This window comes from Magnolia sinica, chromosome 3 (genome assembly GCF_029962835.1).
Source record: "Magnolia sinica isolate HGM2019 chromosome 3, MsV1, whole genome shotgun sequence".
Lineage (NCBI taxonomy): Eukaryota > Viridiplantae > Streptophyta > Magnoliopsida > Magnoliales > Magnoliaceae > Magnolia > Magnolia sinica.
In genome coordinates, this window is record NC_080575.1 from 78,295,550 (window position 1) to 78,315,154 (window position 19,605).

The 19,605-nt window shown below is 40.7% G+C and overlaps 1 pseudogene; it reads left to right on the forward strand.

Moving 5' to 3' along the window:
* Positions 1–4,014: 4,014 nt before the first annotated feature.
* LOC131238947 (small ribosomal subunit protein uS3m-like) lies at positions 4,015–12,865 on the forward strand (annotated as a pseudogene).
* Positions 12,866–19,605: the final 6,740 nt, after the last annotated feature.

Consider the following 19,605-nt stretch of genomic DNA (forward strand, 5'->3'; position numbering starts at 1 on the left):
GAAGTAATTCTTGGTAATTATTTATCATGAATCCATTCTACGCTTCTTGAAAACAATGCCAAATGAGCCCTAACGCCAGTCCAATGAAGATTCCTATTCCTCCATTCGAAAGACATGTTGAAGGGATTCCTATTCCCACGAGGAGAGATTGAAGAGGTCAAGTGTAGCTCATATGCCTACATGAAGCACCAGTTTCAAACAACACATTTACCAAGTGGGGTTCAACTTGTAAATGTCTTGTGTTGAATGCCAGGCTGGTCCACTCATCAGGTGGGCAAACCTCATGAGTGGACCAGTCTAGTTTGTTATGAGAAAAGCTCATTGTGGGACCGACTCAGATCTTCGCATCTTAGTCATGTTAGCACCTGTGGAATTGTGCAACTAGACTTAGTGAATCTCATAGACAATGACTTGCATCTACACTGGGTCGACATGCTGCATTGTTGAAAAAAGAAAAGACATGTTGCTATAAAAGAGAAACATAAGTCATTCTTATCAAGTATTTTTACCAAATGTGTAGTATGCATGTGTGCCTTTTTTGAATAGGTAAGTCAAGAAATTTTGGATAATTACTTAGTGTGAATCTATTCTACACTTCCAGAAAGCGATGCGAAATGAGCCCTTTGGCCAGTTCAAAGTGAATATTCCTCCATTAAAACGAAATGTTAAAGGGATTCCCATGAGGAGAGATAGAAGAGGTCAAGTGTAGCCCATATGCCGATGTGAAGCATGTGTCAAACAACACATTTACTAGCTGGTGGGGTTCAACTTACAAATGTCTTATGTCGAATGCCAGGCTGGTCCATATCCATTTAACAGGTGGGCCAATCTTATAAGTGGACTAGCCTAATTTGTGACAAGAAAAACTTACTGTGGGACCCACTAGCACTTGTGGCATTGTGTAACTGGCCTTTTCAAATCTCATCAATAATGACTTATATTGGCACTTCTATATGATTTTGTTGAAAAGAGAAAAGACATGTTGCTATAAAAGAGAAGCATAAAGAAATCGTTCTTGCCACGGAAATTTACTAGGGGTGCCAATGGGCCAGGGTTGGGCCTGAAAAGTCAAAATTTAAACAAGGCCAGCCCGACGGCTCAACCCAAAACAGTTCAAAATCTGGGCTGAGACCTACCCCAGGCCCAGCCCGTTGACAGCCCTAATTTTTACCAAATGGGTAATATGTGCCTTATTTGAATAACTAAATCTTAATAAGCAATTATGCATAATGGGCCTTAAGATTAGTCCAAAGCCAACCTTCCTCCATTAAAAAGAAATGCTCAACCAATTCCCTAAGTAGAGAATGAAGAGGTCAAATGTAGCGCATGTGCTGATGTGGAGAATGTGTCAAACAATATATTTGCTGGTACATTCACCAAGTGGGCCATGAAATTGCGGTTTATACTGCTAGTATAGAAGTATGAATGTAAGACAATATCCTTGGGAGGGGGGACTTTCAATTATTTTGCCAATTTAAAAATTCCAATTGTCTAACACAAACTACGTAGCACTTACACTAAGCAAGGCAACATAACTCTAAAGGATTTCAAGCCAATAGAGGATCCGATCACATTGGCTACTCAAGATATGCAAATTAAGTGAATAGCGTATAGCATAGTGAACATGTGTGTATGAAATATTGTACCTATTAATCTTATGTGTTTTGACTAGAAACGAAAAGCATTTGATTTGAGAAATTATCTCATTCAGTAATGACAAAAAGAAAGAACTAAGAGAACAATCATCAAATTTATTAATTATGAGTTCTTTACATCCTTTTAATCCTCTGATTCTGAGATAGAATTTATATAAAATACAAAAGTGCAAGTATTGAATAGGCTCAAATATAAATTTCAGCAGCATTCTGGCTCATATCAGTCATGTCTCCAGGAGAGATGAGTTGTACGGGCTTTCTGTGTACTTCGTTCCTCATTGACATGATAAAGGAGTGCCTGGATCACTTTGAATCACCTGAAATGGCCTAAAGACTTGAGAAAATGCAACATAATATTGCCTCAAAGAGTACCGCGTAACTCCTCCATGAGTTGCGCGGGCCCGTGCAACTCATAAGGAGTTGTGTGGCCCGGCCTTTTGCACTCTGCACTCCCTCTCCTTCTCTCCATCTCCAATACCTGTCAGAGGCACTGGTCTTCCGAACATCCGATTTTGCAAATGATGGGGAGCCCATTGTGATGTATATGAGGCCCATGTGATTAGGCGCAATGTGATGTATGTGAGGCCTTTGTATGAGGCCCATTGTGTTGAGTATAAGGCCTATGTGGTGAGCCCCATTGCCATGTATACAAGTCCCTAGTGATGAGACCCATTGTAATGTATATGAGGCCTATGGGATGAGGCCCATTTTGATGTATATAAGGTCCATGCATGAGAACCATTGTGATGTATATAAGGTCCATGCATGAGAACCATTGTGATGTATATGAGGCCTATGGGATAAGGCCCATTGTGACTTGATGAGGCCCATGTGATGAGACCCATTGTGATGCATGTGAGGCTTATATGTATATGAGACTCTTGTGCAAGGCCCAATTATGATGTTGATCTCACCACGATGTATATGATAATGTTTATGATGCCCATCCATTTTTCTAGCTAGTTTAAGGGACATGAGCCCCATTGTGAGATAGTCTTTATAGTGGGCCGCATTTTAAGAGACAATGATGGTTAAATGTCTACATTGTAAACTCCATAGGGCCCATTGCTAAGCCAATTCCCCATTGTTAGTTAGAATTTAAGGCAGACCACAATTTAGGAGCAATGATGGTTAAATGTCCATGTTGTAAACTCTCTAGAGCCCATTGTTAAGCCCATTTCTATTTTCCACTTATTAGGCCCTCATTGAGAATAATGTTTTTCACTATACCCTTTAGTACTACTCAAACCTTGGAACCCATCTTGTGGCCATGATATGTAGGCCCGTTGTGATATGTAGGCCCATTGTACGAGGCCCATTGTGATTGTATGAGGCCCATTATGCGAGGCCAATTGTGACTGGATGAGGCCCATTACGATGTGTGAGGCCCATAGTGATTGTGTGAGGCCGATTATTATTATGATTGACAATCATGCATGATATACACCATGATTCATGTCCATATGCATCATTTGCATGCTTGTTATAAGGAGTGATTGACCATAACATATGCCATTAGGCTGGTTGTTTTTGGGACTCCCTGAGAAACTGAGTTGCCCCACATGAGTGCGAGGTACGCGTGGGACTGATGCATGATTGGATTGTATGCTCATGCATGTTGCATTTGTGTGACATGATTTCTGTTCGCCCTAGTGAGATCAGGGCAAGGCCTCCACAGGCATATCATGGATGGCAAGATTGGACACCGAAAATGTTTTTGTTCTACATGGGGCGCCATAAATGTCCCTGGGTGAATGTCCCCAAACCCTTATGGTACCAAGAGGATGCTCTAACATTGAGATCGAGTAGATGTATAAGTGCACGAGTGCCAAATACTATTAGGCCACGTCTCTCACTGTATTGTGGTTGGTTGAAAGGATATGTGGCCTTACCCGCCCGAGGGTAGGGGCAATTCTAGGCTGAGTATGACCAGCTCGTAAATGGGTCCACTATCGATATGCTAGATAACTATTGGCAGACTTTGGCTAGGCATATAGTGAGGTCTCTTATGCTCACTTGGACTACTCTCCTGGGTGAGGGACAATGTCATTTGGAGCGTACTAGACCCCAGTGATTGTTCAAAGAGAAGCTGTAGTGATTTGTGGATTCAAATGAGGACTAGCATGACTTATGACTGCACCTTGCATATGACATTGGCCACGTAAGCCTTGCATCTTATGGCCTTAGTATGGCTGACCGCATTGTACTAAACCCTGGTGATGATCCTAGAGTTGTACGGTACTGATATGTAGACTTACTGAGCAAGAGTTGCGTACTCAGCATTTGACTCATTCATTTATTCATTCACTATCCACTCGCGTTGGTGGTGCACCACCAAATCATTATGTGTACCTTCGCAATGGCTAGAATTTTGGTTGGGGTAAGCGATCAACCTAAGATCAGGAGTTTACCACATTAAGTCTGGCTATCCAAATTTAGGTATGAGACTGATTTGGATAAAAGTCCCTTGTTATGAACCCCACAACTTGCGATACCATGTACTATCATCCCAACTACACACTCTAGCCTTGTCAATTCTTTTACATTGTATATTGTATTACATCCTCTGTATATAACATATTGTGACTCCCCATCATTGTGGTCACATGTGGGCGGGCACACGTAGGTAGACGCTAATGTGGGCGGGGACTAGCGGGCTTGGGCGAGCTACCAGTGGTTAACAAACTACTGTGCACAGAGTGTAGGTAGGAGTTATGCCACATATTCATGAATTCATCAGGATTTGCATATTGCATTACATCCTCAGCATATGACATTTGGTTTATTATGTCCTTGTACTTGAACGATTACACGTTAGCCTTGCCATTACCTTTCCATTGTATGCCATATAGTTGAAAATAAAATTTGATTATCTTGTTCATGATGATTGGCTATTTTAATGATTCATGGTCGCTTATTGAGTGACATGCCTATTATTGATGTTATGTTCATAATAACCTGTATAGTTATACGACATGCTTGATTGATAACCTACTCACCTATGATAACATGATTGCTTGATAACATGCCTATGGTTGTTTTAGATGTCTTTACGGGAGTGTCCTGATAAGACGTGTTTTACTACCGGCATGCAGTAGATTCATGAACTGAGGTTTGCTCATACATATGACTTACACTTTTTAGGATGCATACAAGAGCTGTTGGAGTTTGCTATTGTTTCCGTCATTGCTGTTAAGCTGGTGCATCATATCATGTGTGACATATCGAACAAGTTCGTCTCTTTGATATGCGTTAATACCATGTACAAAATGTGTAACCACCTAAACAAATTAATCGTTCAAAAAAAATTTCACATTGAAAAATCCTCCTTGTAGGATCCTAGGATCGGAATCTGGCATATGGGTGTTGGGAGCTGAGAATGGGATACTACGGAGGCTGTCAGCACCGGATTTGGCATCAAGAATTTTATGAGCCCGGTTTCCAAGTTTGGGGCGTGACAGGAGTTGGTATCAGAGTAATAATCCCAGGGCAACCTGTGTGTACTCTGATGTTTGAAAACATAAGAACACTTAGTTGTCTTAGTACATAAAACATATGAGTATAAATGTATAACTCTCGTCCCTTGATTATCATTCTTACTTGTTTGTTGTTCAATTGAGGTATTCTTGGTTGTTGTGCCCTGTCTAGATGTTATGAATTAATTGTGATTATACAACGATCTTTCGAATTTAGTTGTTCATTTGTTTAACACAATTGAATGTGAACTTATTTAGAAATTTCAAGGATGAATTTTTTTATAAGGTGGGTAGGATGTGGGATCCCGGTCTTTTGCTACATCGCTCGTGTGCACACGTGTTCCAACTCGCACCATTGATAGACCATACATTGCACCTTAGTGCACCTAGAAAACTCACCAAAGTGATTTGTTCTGGATAACCTTGAGACTTCTATCATGTGGACCGCATCATTGTTGCGGTCGCAATGGTGAAAATCGTACGTCAATCCGACGCTCCGTTAGTGAGATATGACCCATCGAATGTAAACCTCAAATTATGTATCCAATAACACAAGCAACCTTTATTATGCTAGGCCCATTGGACTTGAGCCCATGTGGGCCTAAAGTTCACTTTTAGAACATGAAAATTACCAACAAATAGGACAATTGCTACATGACAAAATAAGAACCTAACACATATAAGATAAGCACTATAAGACAAAATTGGATTCTATCCGAAAACTCATCATTGGCTCTTTCTCCATGCCTTAGAAACTAATCATGGCTCATATCCACCTCATCCTATACATGCTTCCAATGCATGTGTTGATTTGTGTCACATCACTTCAAACAATCAATTGCAACACTCCACTTCATCATCCACCATGCATCACCTACAACCCATAACCCTTATCCATCCATTAGACAATGCATGTCTAGATTTCTTCCACCTTGGCTAGTGCATGCTTAGCACCATCCACCTCATCCATCCACTACCCATACCATACATCACATTCCACCTCACTTTTAACACCAATGAGATCCCATGAACTTGCCACATCATTTTTCCACCTCAACCCCCAATTCCCTATATAAGAGTAGGAGCTCTCTTACACATATTCTTTTCCTATACTTCGAAAAATTTTGAGATTTTAGGAGAGTGAGAGAGGGTGGGGCCAAGGTGTGGACCACCATTGATCAAGAGGGAGCAGACCACACATCATCATCGAACCATCCATCCAATGAAGTGAGTCTACACCCCTCCTTCCATCTTCCCCATCCTCCTCTTTCTTCCCCTTTTTATTTTCTTGATATGTGTGGGCCTCACTAGTGTGGAGTTCTTGTGTGCATGTATTTATATCTATGGTAGTCAGCTAAGTGGCCCATGTTAGTATGGTCCACCATGATGAACATCATATCTACACCCTTTATTTGTAATCATGTTTTTGTTTCTGGACAACACGTTCTAAAAATCATATAAAATCAACCATGCTAAGATCGGAGTTGAAACTTAATATTATGAATCACAATATGAACTAACTCCGAACTAAATTTCATAGCCATCCAATGGTCCAATCATCCGTAACATCAAGTTTACTTGGCTACTGTCCAGCAACATATACAGGATTCTGATTTGCCTAAATGGACCCATTTTTAACTCTTTTAATGAATGTATTAAAAATATACATTTCATTGGATTCGTAAAAAATCGAACCAGCTTTCCAACGGTATATAATAAGCCTCAATTGGAGTTTGGACGGTTGAGATCTTGGCCTTATACGAAATATGTATTTGAGAGCTTATTATGACCATTTTTATTTGGGCCATATCCATGATTCCAACAGTCAGATGTATTTGATATTTGCTCTTAACTTACTTGAGATAGTTAATAATCAAATGTATAGTCCCTATGGTCAGATTCTTTCATGATAAAATTTAAAAAATTCTAGACCGATAGATACTTCCGTAAGGACGAATCTTGAATTTCTATGTGTGGTCCAAATGCATCCAAGGCTTTGTATGGTTGGAAACCTATAAACGGCCTGAATGACTTGTTTCCAAACCATCCAGTGGATCAGATCTTTCAACAGATAATCTAATTATAGAGATTTAATCAATATATATTTCATGTGTTACTTGATGAATATGTTGGATCTATGTTATACATAACAATTATCCTCTCATTAACCCACATGGGTGTGGGATCACTTGTGATTTATGTATTTTATTAGTTCATCCAATCTAGGAACCCATGTATATTTTTATGTCTTTTATCTATGGTTTACTAGTATGTGGGCCCCACTTGCCATTGAATCTATTTCATTCCCTTTACACTTTTTTTTTGTTGAAAATTTTCTAAGTACTTTAAAAAAAAAAAAAAAAACACATGCACACAACCCCACACACTCACGCCTTAGTAGGATTTCACCACCTATGGGTACTCAAACCCTTGACCAGGTGTTGAAACTCCTAAGAGTCTACCACTGGAGCAAGAGTAAGGACCTAAATTTTCTAAGTACTTAATTGTAATGCATATAGGCCTCTTTGACATCTTATAGTGGGCCCCACACTCTATAGTTAAGGGTCCCACTTTGGGGGATGTTTAATCCTTTCTAAAAACTGTCTAATTATTTTTGTTTTGTACTAACATTAGGCCTCTGTAGTGGACTACACGTTGGAGGTTTGAGTAGGCCACCACTTGAAACCTCTAACCTACACTAATGAATAGATAAATAATATTTTAATTGGGCCAAATCAGACCCCACATGATCAGGGAGTGGATCCCAAATTGTGGTCAGGCATGGTTGTGCAGAAAAAAATTATGTGCAAAAAATCAAAGTGCCAATGTTTCGCCTTATACCAAATATTACGTGTGCACAACCGGTTGGTCTCAACTTATAATTTTTGAAGTGCGTATATAGTAAAACCAAGGGCACCTGACGGCACACTGAAATGTGGTCCCTTATGATCAAGGGATATACTTAAAATTGGGCCAAAACTAATTCTGTATTATATTTCCTGCACAGTTTCTCCGAGTACCTATGTTTGGGCCATCACTGTAAATTATACTCACCGAACTAATGAGGCCTGCCTTATAATTTGTAAAGCCCATACATATAGCTACTAGGTGGTTATTCTCTTTCACCATATGTAGGCCACACGTGATCATAAATCTGACTCTAAAATGGCCTAGAACCAACATTGAATAAAAATCTGTTTGAGGTAAAATTTATGTGGGGCCACGTCAGTAGGGTCCACCACCTTCCCAAAGCATTTCATGCAGTATGTAAACTCTGAAAAATAACTCTCAGGTGTTTTTGGGCTCAAAACCTTAAGTGGGCCATCTAGTATGGGCTATCTTGTATGGGCTTTACCTTTCATATGATGAGGCCCAATGAGATGTATGTGAGGCCCTTGTATGAGGCCCACTGTGATGTATATGAGGCCCATGTGATAAGGCCTAATTTTGTGTATGTGAGGCACTTGTATGAAGCCTATTCTGATGTGTATAAGGCCTATGTAGTGAGGCCCATTGCGATGTATATAAGTCCCCAGTGATAAGAACCATTGTAATGTATATGGGGCCTATAGGATGAGGCTTATTGTGATGTATATAAGGTCCATGTATGAGACCCATTATGATGTATATGAGGCCTATGGGATAAGGTCCATTGTGATGTGATGAGGCCCATGTGATGAGACCCATTGTGATGTATGTGAGGCCTATATGATGAGGCCCATTGTGATATATGAGACTCTTGTGTAAGGCCCAATTATGATGTTGATTCCACCACGATGTATATGATAATGTTTATGATGCCCATCCATTTTTTTGTGCTAGTTTAAGGGCCATGGGCCCCATTGTGAGATAGTCTTTATAGTAGGCCGTATTATAAGAGACAATGGTGGTTAAATGTCTACATTATAAACTCCTTAGGGCCCATTGCTAAGCCCATTCCCCATTGTTTGTTAGAATATAAGGCAGACTGCACTTTAGGAGCAATAATGGTTAAATGTCCACGTTGAAAACTCTCTAGAGCCCATTGTTTAGCCCATTTCTATTTTTCCCTTATTGGGCCCTCATTGAGAATAATGCTTTCTTTTGGCATACAAAGAAAAAAATGCATTTCTACCCCGTCGTAGTTCTTAATCATTTCGTGGCACCGGGCGTGGCTGAACCATCTGTGATGGGGGGATCGAATGAATAGGGAGGAAGCTTAGATAAGAGAATACGCTCTCGCATCGGTTTGTTTTGTAGAAAGCTTAGAAGCCAAAAAGAGGTTGACCCACTTCATTCGCCAAACGAATGATCTTCACTTCGTGGGAACAACAAAGACCACCATCTCACTCTTTCCTTTCTTCGATGCTACTTTTTTTTTCTCTAAGGGATGGGGTTGGGGTGTATAAGGAACTCTTTCGTGAGGATGCCCGGAAACAACTCCTGGGTCAATTAAGGATCAAATGTTGGAACGCCATGGGTAAGGAGAAGGTAATGGAATTAATAGAGAAATTCATAGACCTAGGTAGGATAGGAGAATTGATAAAGTGAATAGAGATCATGATAGAGATCATACTGAGAAACAGAAGAATTTCGTACGGGTACAACTCTTATTTGAACAAAGTGCAAAAAATTCGATCTTTGTTGTCTAATAGAACAAACAATAATACCTTAATTGAGTTGGTCAAGATCAAATCTATTTATCAGAGTGCTTCTCTGATTGCACAAGACGTCTTTTCAACCGAGGAACAAAACAAGATCATTTAGTTCCAATTTTAGTCAAATAGTGAAGGATATTAAATTAGTAATGCCAAAAGGGGGTGAAGGGGATCCATATTTGTTGTTCAGGTCGATCAGAGGGTGCAGAAATAGCTAGAACTAAATGTGAAAAGTATGGAAAAACATCTTGTACTGTATTTAACCAAAAAATTGATTATGCTCCTGCGGAAGTATCTACTCGTTACGGAATCTCAGGTGTCAAAGTGCGGATCTCATATAGTAAAAAAAAAGGGACGTGCTATATCTTCCAAAACCAAGTTATGTACCGTCCGGTTCCACCATACCCTGTAGTACTATTCAAACCTTGGAACACATCTTGTGGCCATGATATGTAGGCCCGTTGTGATATATAGGCCTATTTACGAGGCCCATTGTGATTGTATGAGGCCCATTTTGAGAGGCCCATTGTGATTGTATGAGGCCCATTTTGAGAGGCCCATTGTGATTGTATAAGGCCCATTGTAATGGTATGAGGCCCATTATGATTGTATGAGGCCCATTGTACGAGGCCCGTTGTGATTGTATGCGGCCCATTGTAACTGGATGAGGCCCATTACGATGTATGAGGCCCATTATGATTGTGTGAGGCCGATCATTGTTATGATTGATAATAATGCATGGCATACACCATGATTCATGCCCACACGCATCATTTGCATTCTTGTTATGAATAGTGATTGACCATAATATATGCCATTGGGCTGGTTGTTTTTGGAACTCCTCGAGAGACAGAGTTGCCCCACATGAGTGCGAGGTATGTGTAGGACTTGTATGACTCATGCATCTTGCATTTGTGTGACATGATTTTTGTTCGCCCTAGCGACATCAGGGCTGAGGCCTCCACAGGCATATCATGGATGGCAGGATTGGACACAGGAAATGTTTTGGTTCTACATGGGGTGTCATAAATGTCCATGGGTGAAAGACCCTAAACCCTTATGGTACCAAGAGGATGCTCCAACGTCGAGATTGAGTGGATGTATGAGCACACGAGTGCTGAGTACCATTAGGCCGCATCTCCCACTGTGTCGTAGTCAGTTGGAAGGGAGTGTGGCCTTACCCGCCCGAGGGTAGGGGGTAATGCTAGGCTGATCTGACTAGCTCGTAAATGGATCCACTATCGACATGTCAGATAAATATTGATAGACTATTGGCCAAGTGGATAGTGAGGTCTCTTACGCTTACTTGGACTGTTCGACTGGGGAAAGGGCGGTACCATTTGGAGCATACTCGACCCCGGTGATTGTCCAGAAGGAACTGTACTAATATGTGGATTCAGATGAGGATTGACATGACTTGTGATTACACCTTACATATGACATTAGCCACGTAGGCCTTGACAGCATTCGACTAAACCCTGGTGATGATCCCAGAGATGTACAGTACTGATATGTGGACTTATTGAGCAGGAGTTGCTTACTCATCATTTGACTCATTCATTCATTCATTCACTATCCACTTGGGTTGGTGGTGCATAACTAAATCATTATGTGTACCTTCGCAATGGCCAGGATTTCGGTTGGGGCGTGCGATCAACTTGAGATCAAGAGTTTATCGCATTGAGTTTAGCTATCCAAATTTAGATATGAGACTGATTTGAATAGAAGTCCCTTATTATGAACCCCACAGCTTACGATACCACGTATTATCATCCCGACTACACATTCTAGCCTTGTCAATTCTTTTACATTGCATACTGTATTACATCCTCTGTATATGGCATATTTTGATGCCCCGTCACTGTGGTCACACATGGATGGGCACACGTAGGTGGACGCTGATGTGGGTGAGGCCTAGTGGGCCTGGGCGAGCTACCAGTGTTTGGTAGGCTACTGTGTTGGTAGACTACCATGCACACAGTGTAGGTAGGACCTTGTCCCACATATTCATGACTTCGTCAGGATTTGCATATTGCATTGCATCCTCATCATATGACATTTGGTTTATTATGTCATTGTACTCAAATGATTACATGTCAGCCTTGCCATTGCCTTTCCATTGTATGTCATATAGTAGAAAATAAAATTTGATTATCTTGTTCATGATGATTAGATATTTTAATGATTCATGGTCGCTTGTTGAGTGACATGCCTATTATTGATGTCATGTTTATGATAACCTATATAGTTATACGACATGCTTGATTGATAACCTACTCACCTATGATAACACGATTGGTTGATAACATGCCTACAGTTGTTTTGGATGTCTTTATGGGAGCGCCCTGATAAGACGTGTTTTACTCCCAGCATGCAGTAGACTCACGAGCTGTAGTTTACTCATACATATGATTTACACTTTTCAGGATGCATACAAGAGCTGTTGGAGTTTGCTATTGTTTCATTCATTACTATTGAGCTGGTGCATCATATCATGTGTGACATGTCGAACAGGTTCATCTCTTCGATATGCATTGATACCATGTACAAAATGTGTAACCGCCTAAACAGATTAATCATTCAAAAAAATTTACACTAAAAAATCCTCCTTGTAGGATCCCGGGATCGGAATCTGGCATATGGGTGTTGGGAGCCAAGAATGGGATACTACGGAGGCTGTCATCGCCGGATTCAGTGATCGAAAAATTTTGTGAGCTTGGTTTCCGAGTTTGGGGCATGACATGTAACTTTCACAGGATGGCGGGTCTTCCCATAGAGGGCATTTTTTATGAATATGTGCCCACTAATGAGGAGTTCGTGCGCTTCTCGCCCACTAACTGCCAGCCGAAGGTCTCAGAGATGGTCATTGAGCTCTTCAAGGACATGTCGAACTTTCCTTACATTCATAAAGTCCCACACCTCACCTGGCTTGCCCATTTCACCAGGGATTTACGGTACATGCTTTATTCCTTTTTTTTTGTCCTGCCTGAATTTTCTGCATGTTTCCTTGTCATCCCCTTTTTAGTACCTATATTATTCTTTTTGGCTTTGCAGCTTTGCGATAAACCATTCACAAGAACTCCACATCCTCAAATGAAAGATCAAGGGCCCTGCCAAGTATAGTGCTTCTGGTGAGCTTACTGGCTCATCCTTGTAGGGCTTCTTAGCTAGAAGTGGGATGACGCCATCTGACCAACTTTATTAGTGGTTGCCGGAGCGATGGTGGAGGGGAGAAGGTACTCCTTGGCTCCTCCAGTCCTTTACTCATTGTATCGTGCTTTCGGCGACATAGATACACATTGTAAAACCCAACAGTTGGACTGTTCTTCGGCTTATACACCTTGGCACTACTTCATGAGGTGGCTTGGCATATATTTCCCTTGGACCTATGAAAAGCCAAAAAATGCATATGTGAACCTAGATTGTCTTCCACTTTGGCATTATCAAGGGCATAAAATGATAAAGAAGACATATAACTAGGTGGTGGATAAGATCGAGAAAGTAGAGTCTATCGACTTCTTCCGGTTTCCATTTTCTAACATCACCGAGGATAGAGATGTCATAGATGATAACTCGTTATCTCCGAGTGAGCATATAGTTTTCATCTAAATCAGGTCCAACAACCTTCCATTGAGGGAGGGTAGCAAATTTTGACTTGAACCTTACTACCCTAGTAGATTCGCATTTCAGTTCAGTTATGACCAGACAATCCCAAAAGATTACGAAGTCATGACCCGCATGATGAGGAGCTATGGAGTCGGCCTTTATAACTAGGGCTCGTCTGGAAGCAACTTCTGATTGTGCGCACAGGCTCCCATTTTTCCTATCAGGCTACAGCCACTCTGTTCAAGAATCTTATTACTGGATGCGATGGTGGATTCATCATTTCTCTCTTGTCCACCATTTCCATTTAGTAAATTATCCATTTTGGGTGCCTCCTCCGAGATTGAAAATTTATAAGCCAGAGTAGGGGATCAATTATATAGTGGAGAGAGACCACACCCCTGCCCGTGGCTAAGTGTGCTTGAAGATTTCCGCAGAAGAACCCATTCGACAAGTAAAGCCTACCAATGCTGTGGATAGTTGGATTTCTTATGGGACTCCCTTGGAAGTATTAAGGAGGTCAAGGGAACAATCTATCACAGCCACAATCCTACGCCCACTAGAGAAGGGTAATGAGCCAACCCCACTAATGTCGAGGACCGCCCTCTACACTCCTAGTAGGGAGACTGTGAGGGATGATAAGAATAGGCTCGACTTTTCAACCACCTCACCTCTACTAAGATTGGAACGACAGATCTTTTCGTCCCCAGTGACTCACTCCCAAATCCCAGTCAAGAAGCACTGTAAAACATATCTACTCCAACTGATCAAGCGGCCACTCCCACGGAAGACGAGCCTCTTAATTATGGGGAATTCAACAACTCGCCTATAGCTAATATCTTCATGTCTTTCAACTCCCATTATTCCCCTCTCCCTCATGAGATGCATGTTATTCCTCTGATAAGGATTCCATTGCCTAACCCCCAAATCCTTCCACGGATCGTGGAGGTTTCATCATCAAGGGAAGAAGAACTTTCTGCACCAGTGGCACAGGCAGCAACAGAGGCGTTAATCTCCTTAAATAGTGTGGAGGTGAATCAAGACATAACAGTCTTCTCACCAACCACTGGGGCGACGATCACTAATGTGGAGCATGTCAAAACGGAGGAGGCTATGATCGCATCTTCCATGATCCCGACTTCAGTTGCTCGTGAAATTTGTTTCCTGTGGGAGCCCATGGCCGTGATGAACCCGACAATGTTTAATTTGAGTAATGCAATCAAGGAGCCATCTTTTAAAATCACACTTGGCGTGGAAGTTCTCAAACCTTCATCTATTATTGTCAATATAGGAGCTTCGACCTCATCGACTCCTTCATTCCTTGTTTCAACAGCAGGTATATCCAAAAGTTTACGCAATCTACAACATACCTTTTCAAATATAACTTTCTCATTCCATCCTCTTGATGCAATTATTTTCTTCATTTTTCTTACAGTTGTTCCGTCTTCAAGATGTTCTGCGTACTCCATTTCGATGACAACCGTGTTAGACCTCCTCTCCTTAGATAATATTCCTCTGTATTAGCTTGTCCTGGTCAAGAATGCCCTCTCTGCCATGGCATGTATGTTCCAAGACCCTAAGCAATGGCCCATCTTGATGATGATCTGACAATTTTAGATAACTCTGTGAAGCTGGCCAAGATTAATGTCTCAACACTTCACGATTCTTTAATTCAATTATGTGCTTCACTACAGCAACTGGAGTTAGGTCGTAATGGAGTCATTGCTCCAAAGATACTTCATTGTCAAAGATAGTTATTGCTCGTTAAAGACAAGTTATCCAGGAATTCGGCCGTCATTTTTTAATACAAAAGGGAGTGTGATTCACTCTGAGACCAGATGAAGATATCTGAACAAAACTTGACAACCATTAATGTGAATATTGCTAATCTCGAAGCCCAAAAATAGACTGAAGAACTGAGGCTGAGCGAAGCCAAGGCTGATATTGTTAATAATACCAGCATAGCTGAGCTTGAAGAGTTAGTGCTACCGAAGGATTGACCGGTTGCTGCTTCTTTGGAATAGGAGCTTGCTAGTGCTCCTAATAAGGCCAAGCTTATCATTAAGGCCGAGCTTAACACGATATCATGCCAAGTTCAGTTCAAACAAGATTTGTAAAATTTCATACTTGCTTTGGGCATTCCAGAATAATTGTAATATTGGTAATTGCTATGTATTGACATTTTTTCACACACACACACACACACACACACACACATATATATATAAGAAATTTGGCAATATCTTAAAGTAATTTTTTTAATATGAATGGAATGAGTGATCTATATTTGAAAAAGAGAGGTTAAGATGTCGGGGTGAATATGACAATGACGAATAATCGATATAAGTGTTGAATATGTAAATAAAGAAAAGATCTCAATTGCTTACGTATTAAAATGTTAATTCCAAATAATTCGTAGGACAATCTTCACCTAAAGTTTTAGGCGGGATAACCTTATTTCACAAATTTCTTTAAAATCAAAACCTCAAACTTGCAAGAGTAAATTAAAATATTACAACATTCACCACGTAAATGAAATTAAATACAATCATTCACCATAAATAAAATAAAGGAATTCACCACATAACACAAAGGATTATAGTGGTTCGGTGCTTTAAAAACAGCCACACCTACTTTACTCACAAAATTACTTCCCTCATAATTTTGGCTTTCACTGTGAAAATGTTTTCCCAGATTCACCTTAACAACCTTATACAATTCTTGTGATTTTCACGGGCTATCACAATCAAACTCACACTGAGATTTTCAGGCTATCTTAGACAAAACTTAAACTGATATTTTAACAGGTTATCTTAAAAAAAAAATAAAAGAGTTTAGAAGGTATACTTATCTTCATCATAGAAGATGTATAAAAAGCTTTTAGCAGAAGAACCTCTTTCTTGAATGTACATTGTTCCTTGTCCAGTCAGATAGAAAGGGTCTAGGGTTCAATTGATTTTAATTAAGTTAAAACCCAAAATCTACTTGAATCAATTCTCTTAGATCTCAAAAGAAGAGTATAGTTTACTCTCTTTAGAATCAAACTTGAAAGATCTGAGATAAAGGGAATTGAAAAAAGCTCTATAAATTAAATTATAAATATCATTTAATAGCTTGCTAATAACTTGAGCTTCTCTCTCTCTCTCTCTCTCTCTCTCTCTCTCTCTCTGTAACGCCCTGAAAATTCGGGGGTCGAGCATAACTCAGCTCCCGAGTTTCAGAACATCACTTATGCAACATATGAAATGATGAATGTATATTGTCTGTATTAGTGCATAAAACATGGAGTAAATTAAGCCAAACTGCAAACATAATCCAGGGACAGATGAAATGTACAAGCGGAAGACTGAAGTGAAAATATGAACTAGTGTAAGTCCCCAAAGGATGTGTGCAGTGCCAAGTTAATATTTACGAGTGTTTGTCTCAAAATACAAGTATCAAAATGAAATAAACCACTACAATAATAACCCTGAATCCCCGTAGCTCAGGACACGAGTCACATGAACCCGCCTGAGAACTGCATAAAGGAGAACGCCTCCTCGCTATCCTCGTACTCCTGCTCTGCCTCGTGGGTCACATCAGCATCTGCATCTAAGACAGAGTCTGGTTAGTGTTTAAACACCGTCCCAGAACGCGGGAGTGAGTGATCAACTCAGTGGAACTCTATAGCAAAGGTTAACATGTTATCAATTCAATTAAGCAGTAATGATAAAGCAGTACAATCAAACAAGTCCTAATTACTCTTGTTAATGCAGGGATGTATGAAGAAATGATGCATGCCCTCGCCTGCACTCCCTCAACGTCTTCATCTTACGGTACAGATGACAACCTCCCGCAGTGCTCCACAACACCAAGGCACATGCAATGCGGTGCATGAACATGATTACCAAGTTCTTATTAGTCCTTTTCATACAGTAGAATTAGAAAGCTAAGGTACCACCCTTTATATCATTTGCCCAACATTGATCCATCTAGGGTCGTCAGTCTAGTTAATCACATATGATAAGCTAGTTCAGGTCACTACTACGAATGCCCTACCAACTGGCAGTCTATTTTTGAAGGCGCGTCACCAACCCGACTGGGGACCACAGCTAGGCTGCGCCGAGGTAGGCCTGCTCATACTCGAGGTCACTCCACTGACGCCCTACCAACTGGCAATCTATTTTCGAAGGCTCGTCACCAACCCGACTAGGGACCACAGCTAGGCTGCGCCAGTGTAGGCCGACAACTCGAATATAATGTCCCATACAACCGTATTTGGCTCACGATTGTAAGTTGCTCACTGGTCACTACGGGGAGGCTCGTCGCCCCAGCGTAGGCCTACAGCTCGACCACGGTGTCCCATACAACCATGCCCGGCTCATGAGTCTTAGCGGATCGTGGTACCAAGGTTAAACGGGCATTTCACTAGTTAGTTTGGTACCTCAGATTCAAGCAGTAACGTCCAAACATGGTGAACATACATTGGGTCAATCGGGTTAATTGATGAGCTCGACTAGTGCGAGTGCAAGTTGAGTTGATTGGCATGAAGTGCATAAGCACTTCATGTGGCCTAATCACTGCCGACATCCCAAGTATGGCTCGGATTTATCGAACACATCCTGTGTGGCGAAAATAACCTCAACCACCAGTTCGAGGCCTGTTACCGATTACCTGGACTGTGATATAGTCCCAACCACGTACAATCATCACAATTAAGCATATGAGATAATCAAAGCAGTAATGAAGACTTAAGTCAAATCCTACAATCATTTGAGCATACTATGGAATATAACTTAAACATGTTTATATAGTACATGGAAGAAATCATACACTCAGTTAAACATGAATTATATACAGTACATGGGGGGAAATAATACACACAACTAAGGTAGTTGGGATTCGTATCTCAACTCCTTACAAAACACAATTTACTAACTACTAACTCATTCAGTCATTTTTACAAACTACACCTTCCAACATATATAACATACGTTGGTTATAATACGATTTGGGCAAAACCTTTCGTGAAGGAAGGGTCATCTACACAACGATCATATACCCACAATAGTCAATTATGGCAAGCACGAATAGACATTCTATACTCATTCAAACATTTTCACAAACACTTAGACTACACTTTGTAACATACATCACGTATGTCGGCCATATTACATATTAGGGAAAATCCTTTTTGCCAAGGAGTTGTCGCATACATAACAATCATATTCCTACGACAATTAATCATGGTAACCACAACATCAGATTTCAAATGCATACAAACATTTCAACAAACACAAGAAGCACTCTATTTACAACATAGGTTATACATATACGTAAAATGAAACAGATATCACATTTGGCATATAAAATGGCACCCACGTCAGTAATAAATCATTATCTGACATTGAAAGCCTTGAAAACCAAACCTATACATATAAAGTCTGCACCTTACGCCGGTAGACACGTAACGAACTCAATTCATCTGTTTATACGTCGTTTACGGCACAACGACAACCTACAGTACAAAATAGGTTAGCGATTTCATCTATTACACTATTTGAATCCCTAGAACGGATTAGGGTTAGGATTTCTTACCCAAGTACGGAGTCGGAATCATCAGATTAGCGGCACAGATGTGGTAGCCAAGCCCATGGAGCGATGGGATGGAATCCCAGGAACTCTCTCCCACTCTCTCTCTCTCTCACTTCCTCTCTCTTTCCTTCTCTCTTTGCTCTCTTCTCTCTCCTAGGTTTTTTAAATTCGTATGGAATGAGAGAGTGAGGGTTTAAGACCCTTATATAGGCCTAGAACTAACGAAAATAGCCCCAAGGCCATGGTATACTTAGGTTATAACCAAATCGGGCTTATTCTGATCCAACGGAGCATTTCTGGAGGTCCTTTTGCTGAATGCGGTCGGACTTAAGCTCACAGATATTGGATCTTAATCAAGTTAAGTTTTCAATCCGATCGGGTTTACAGATCGCCCGTGGCGGACCAGTTTCAGTTCAACGGTCATCGAAACTCGATCAGGGCCACAAGTATATTGGCATATGTGGGCCATCTTCCCTGAACCGAGGATGAATTTGGGTCAGAATGCTTATAATCGGAGTGCAAGCGAAATGACTCAGATTAGTTAAATTCATATTTAATTTCTAAATAAATTCACCTTTCTCACACTCTTCACTCCAGACTTAAGCAAATCGTCCCAGGACATCATCTGGACTTAATTTTTGAGGTGATAGTCAAGTCCAA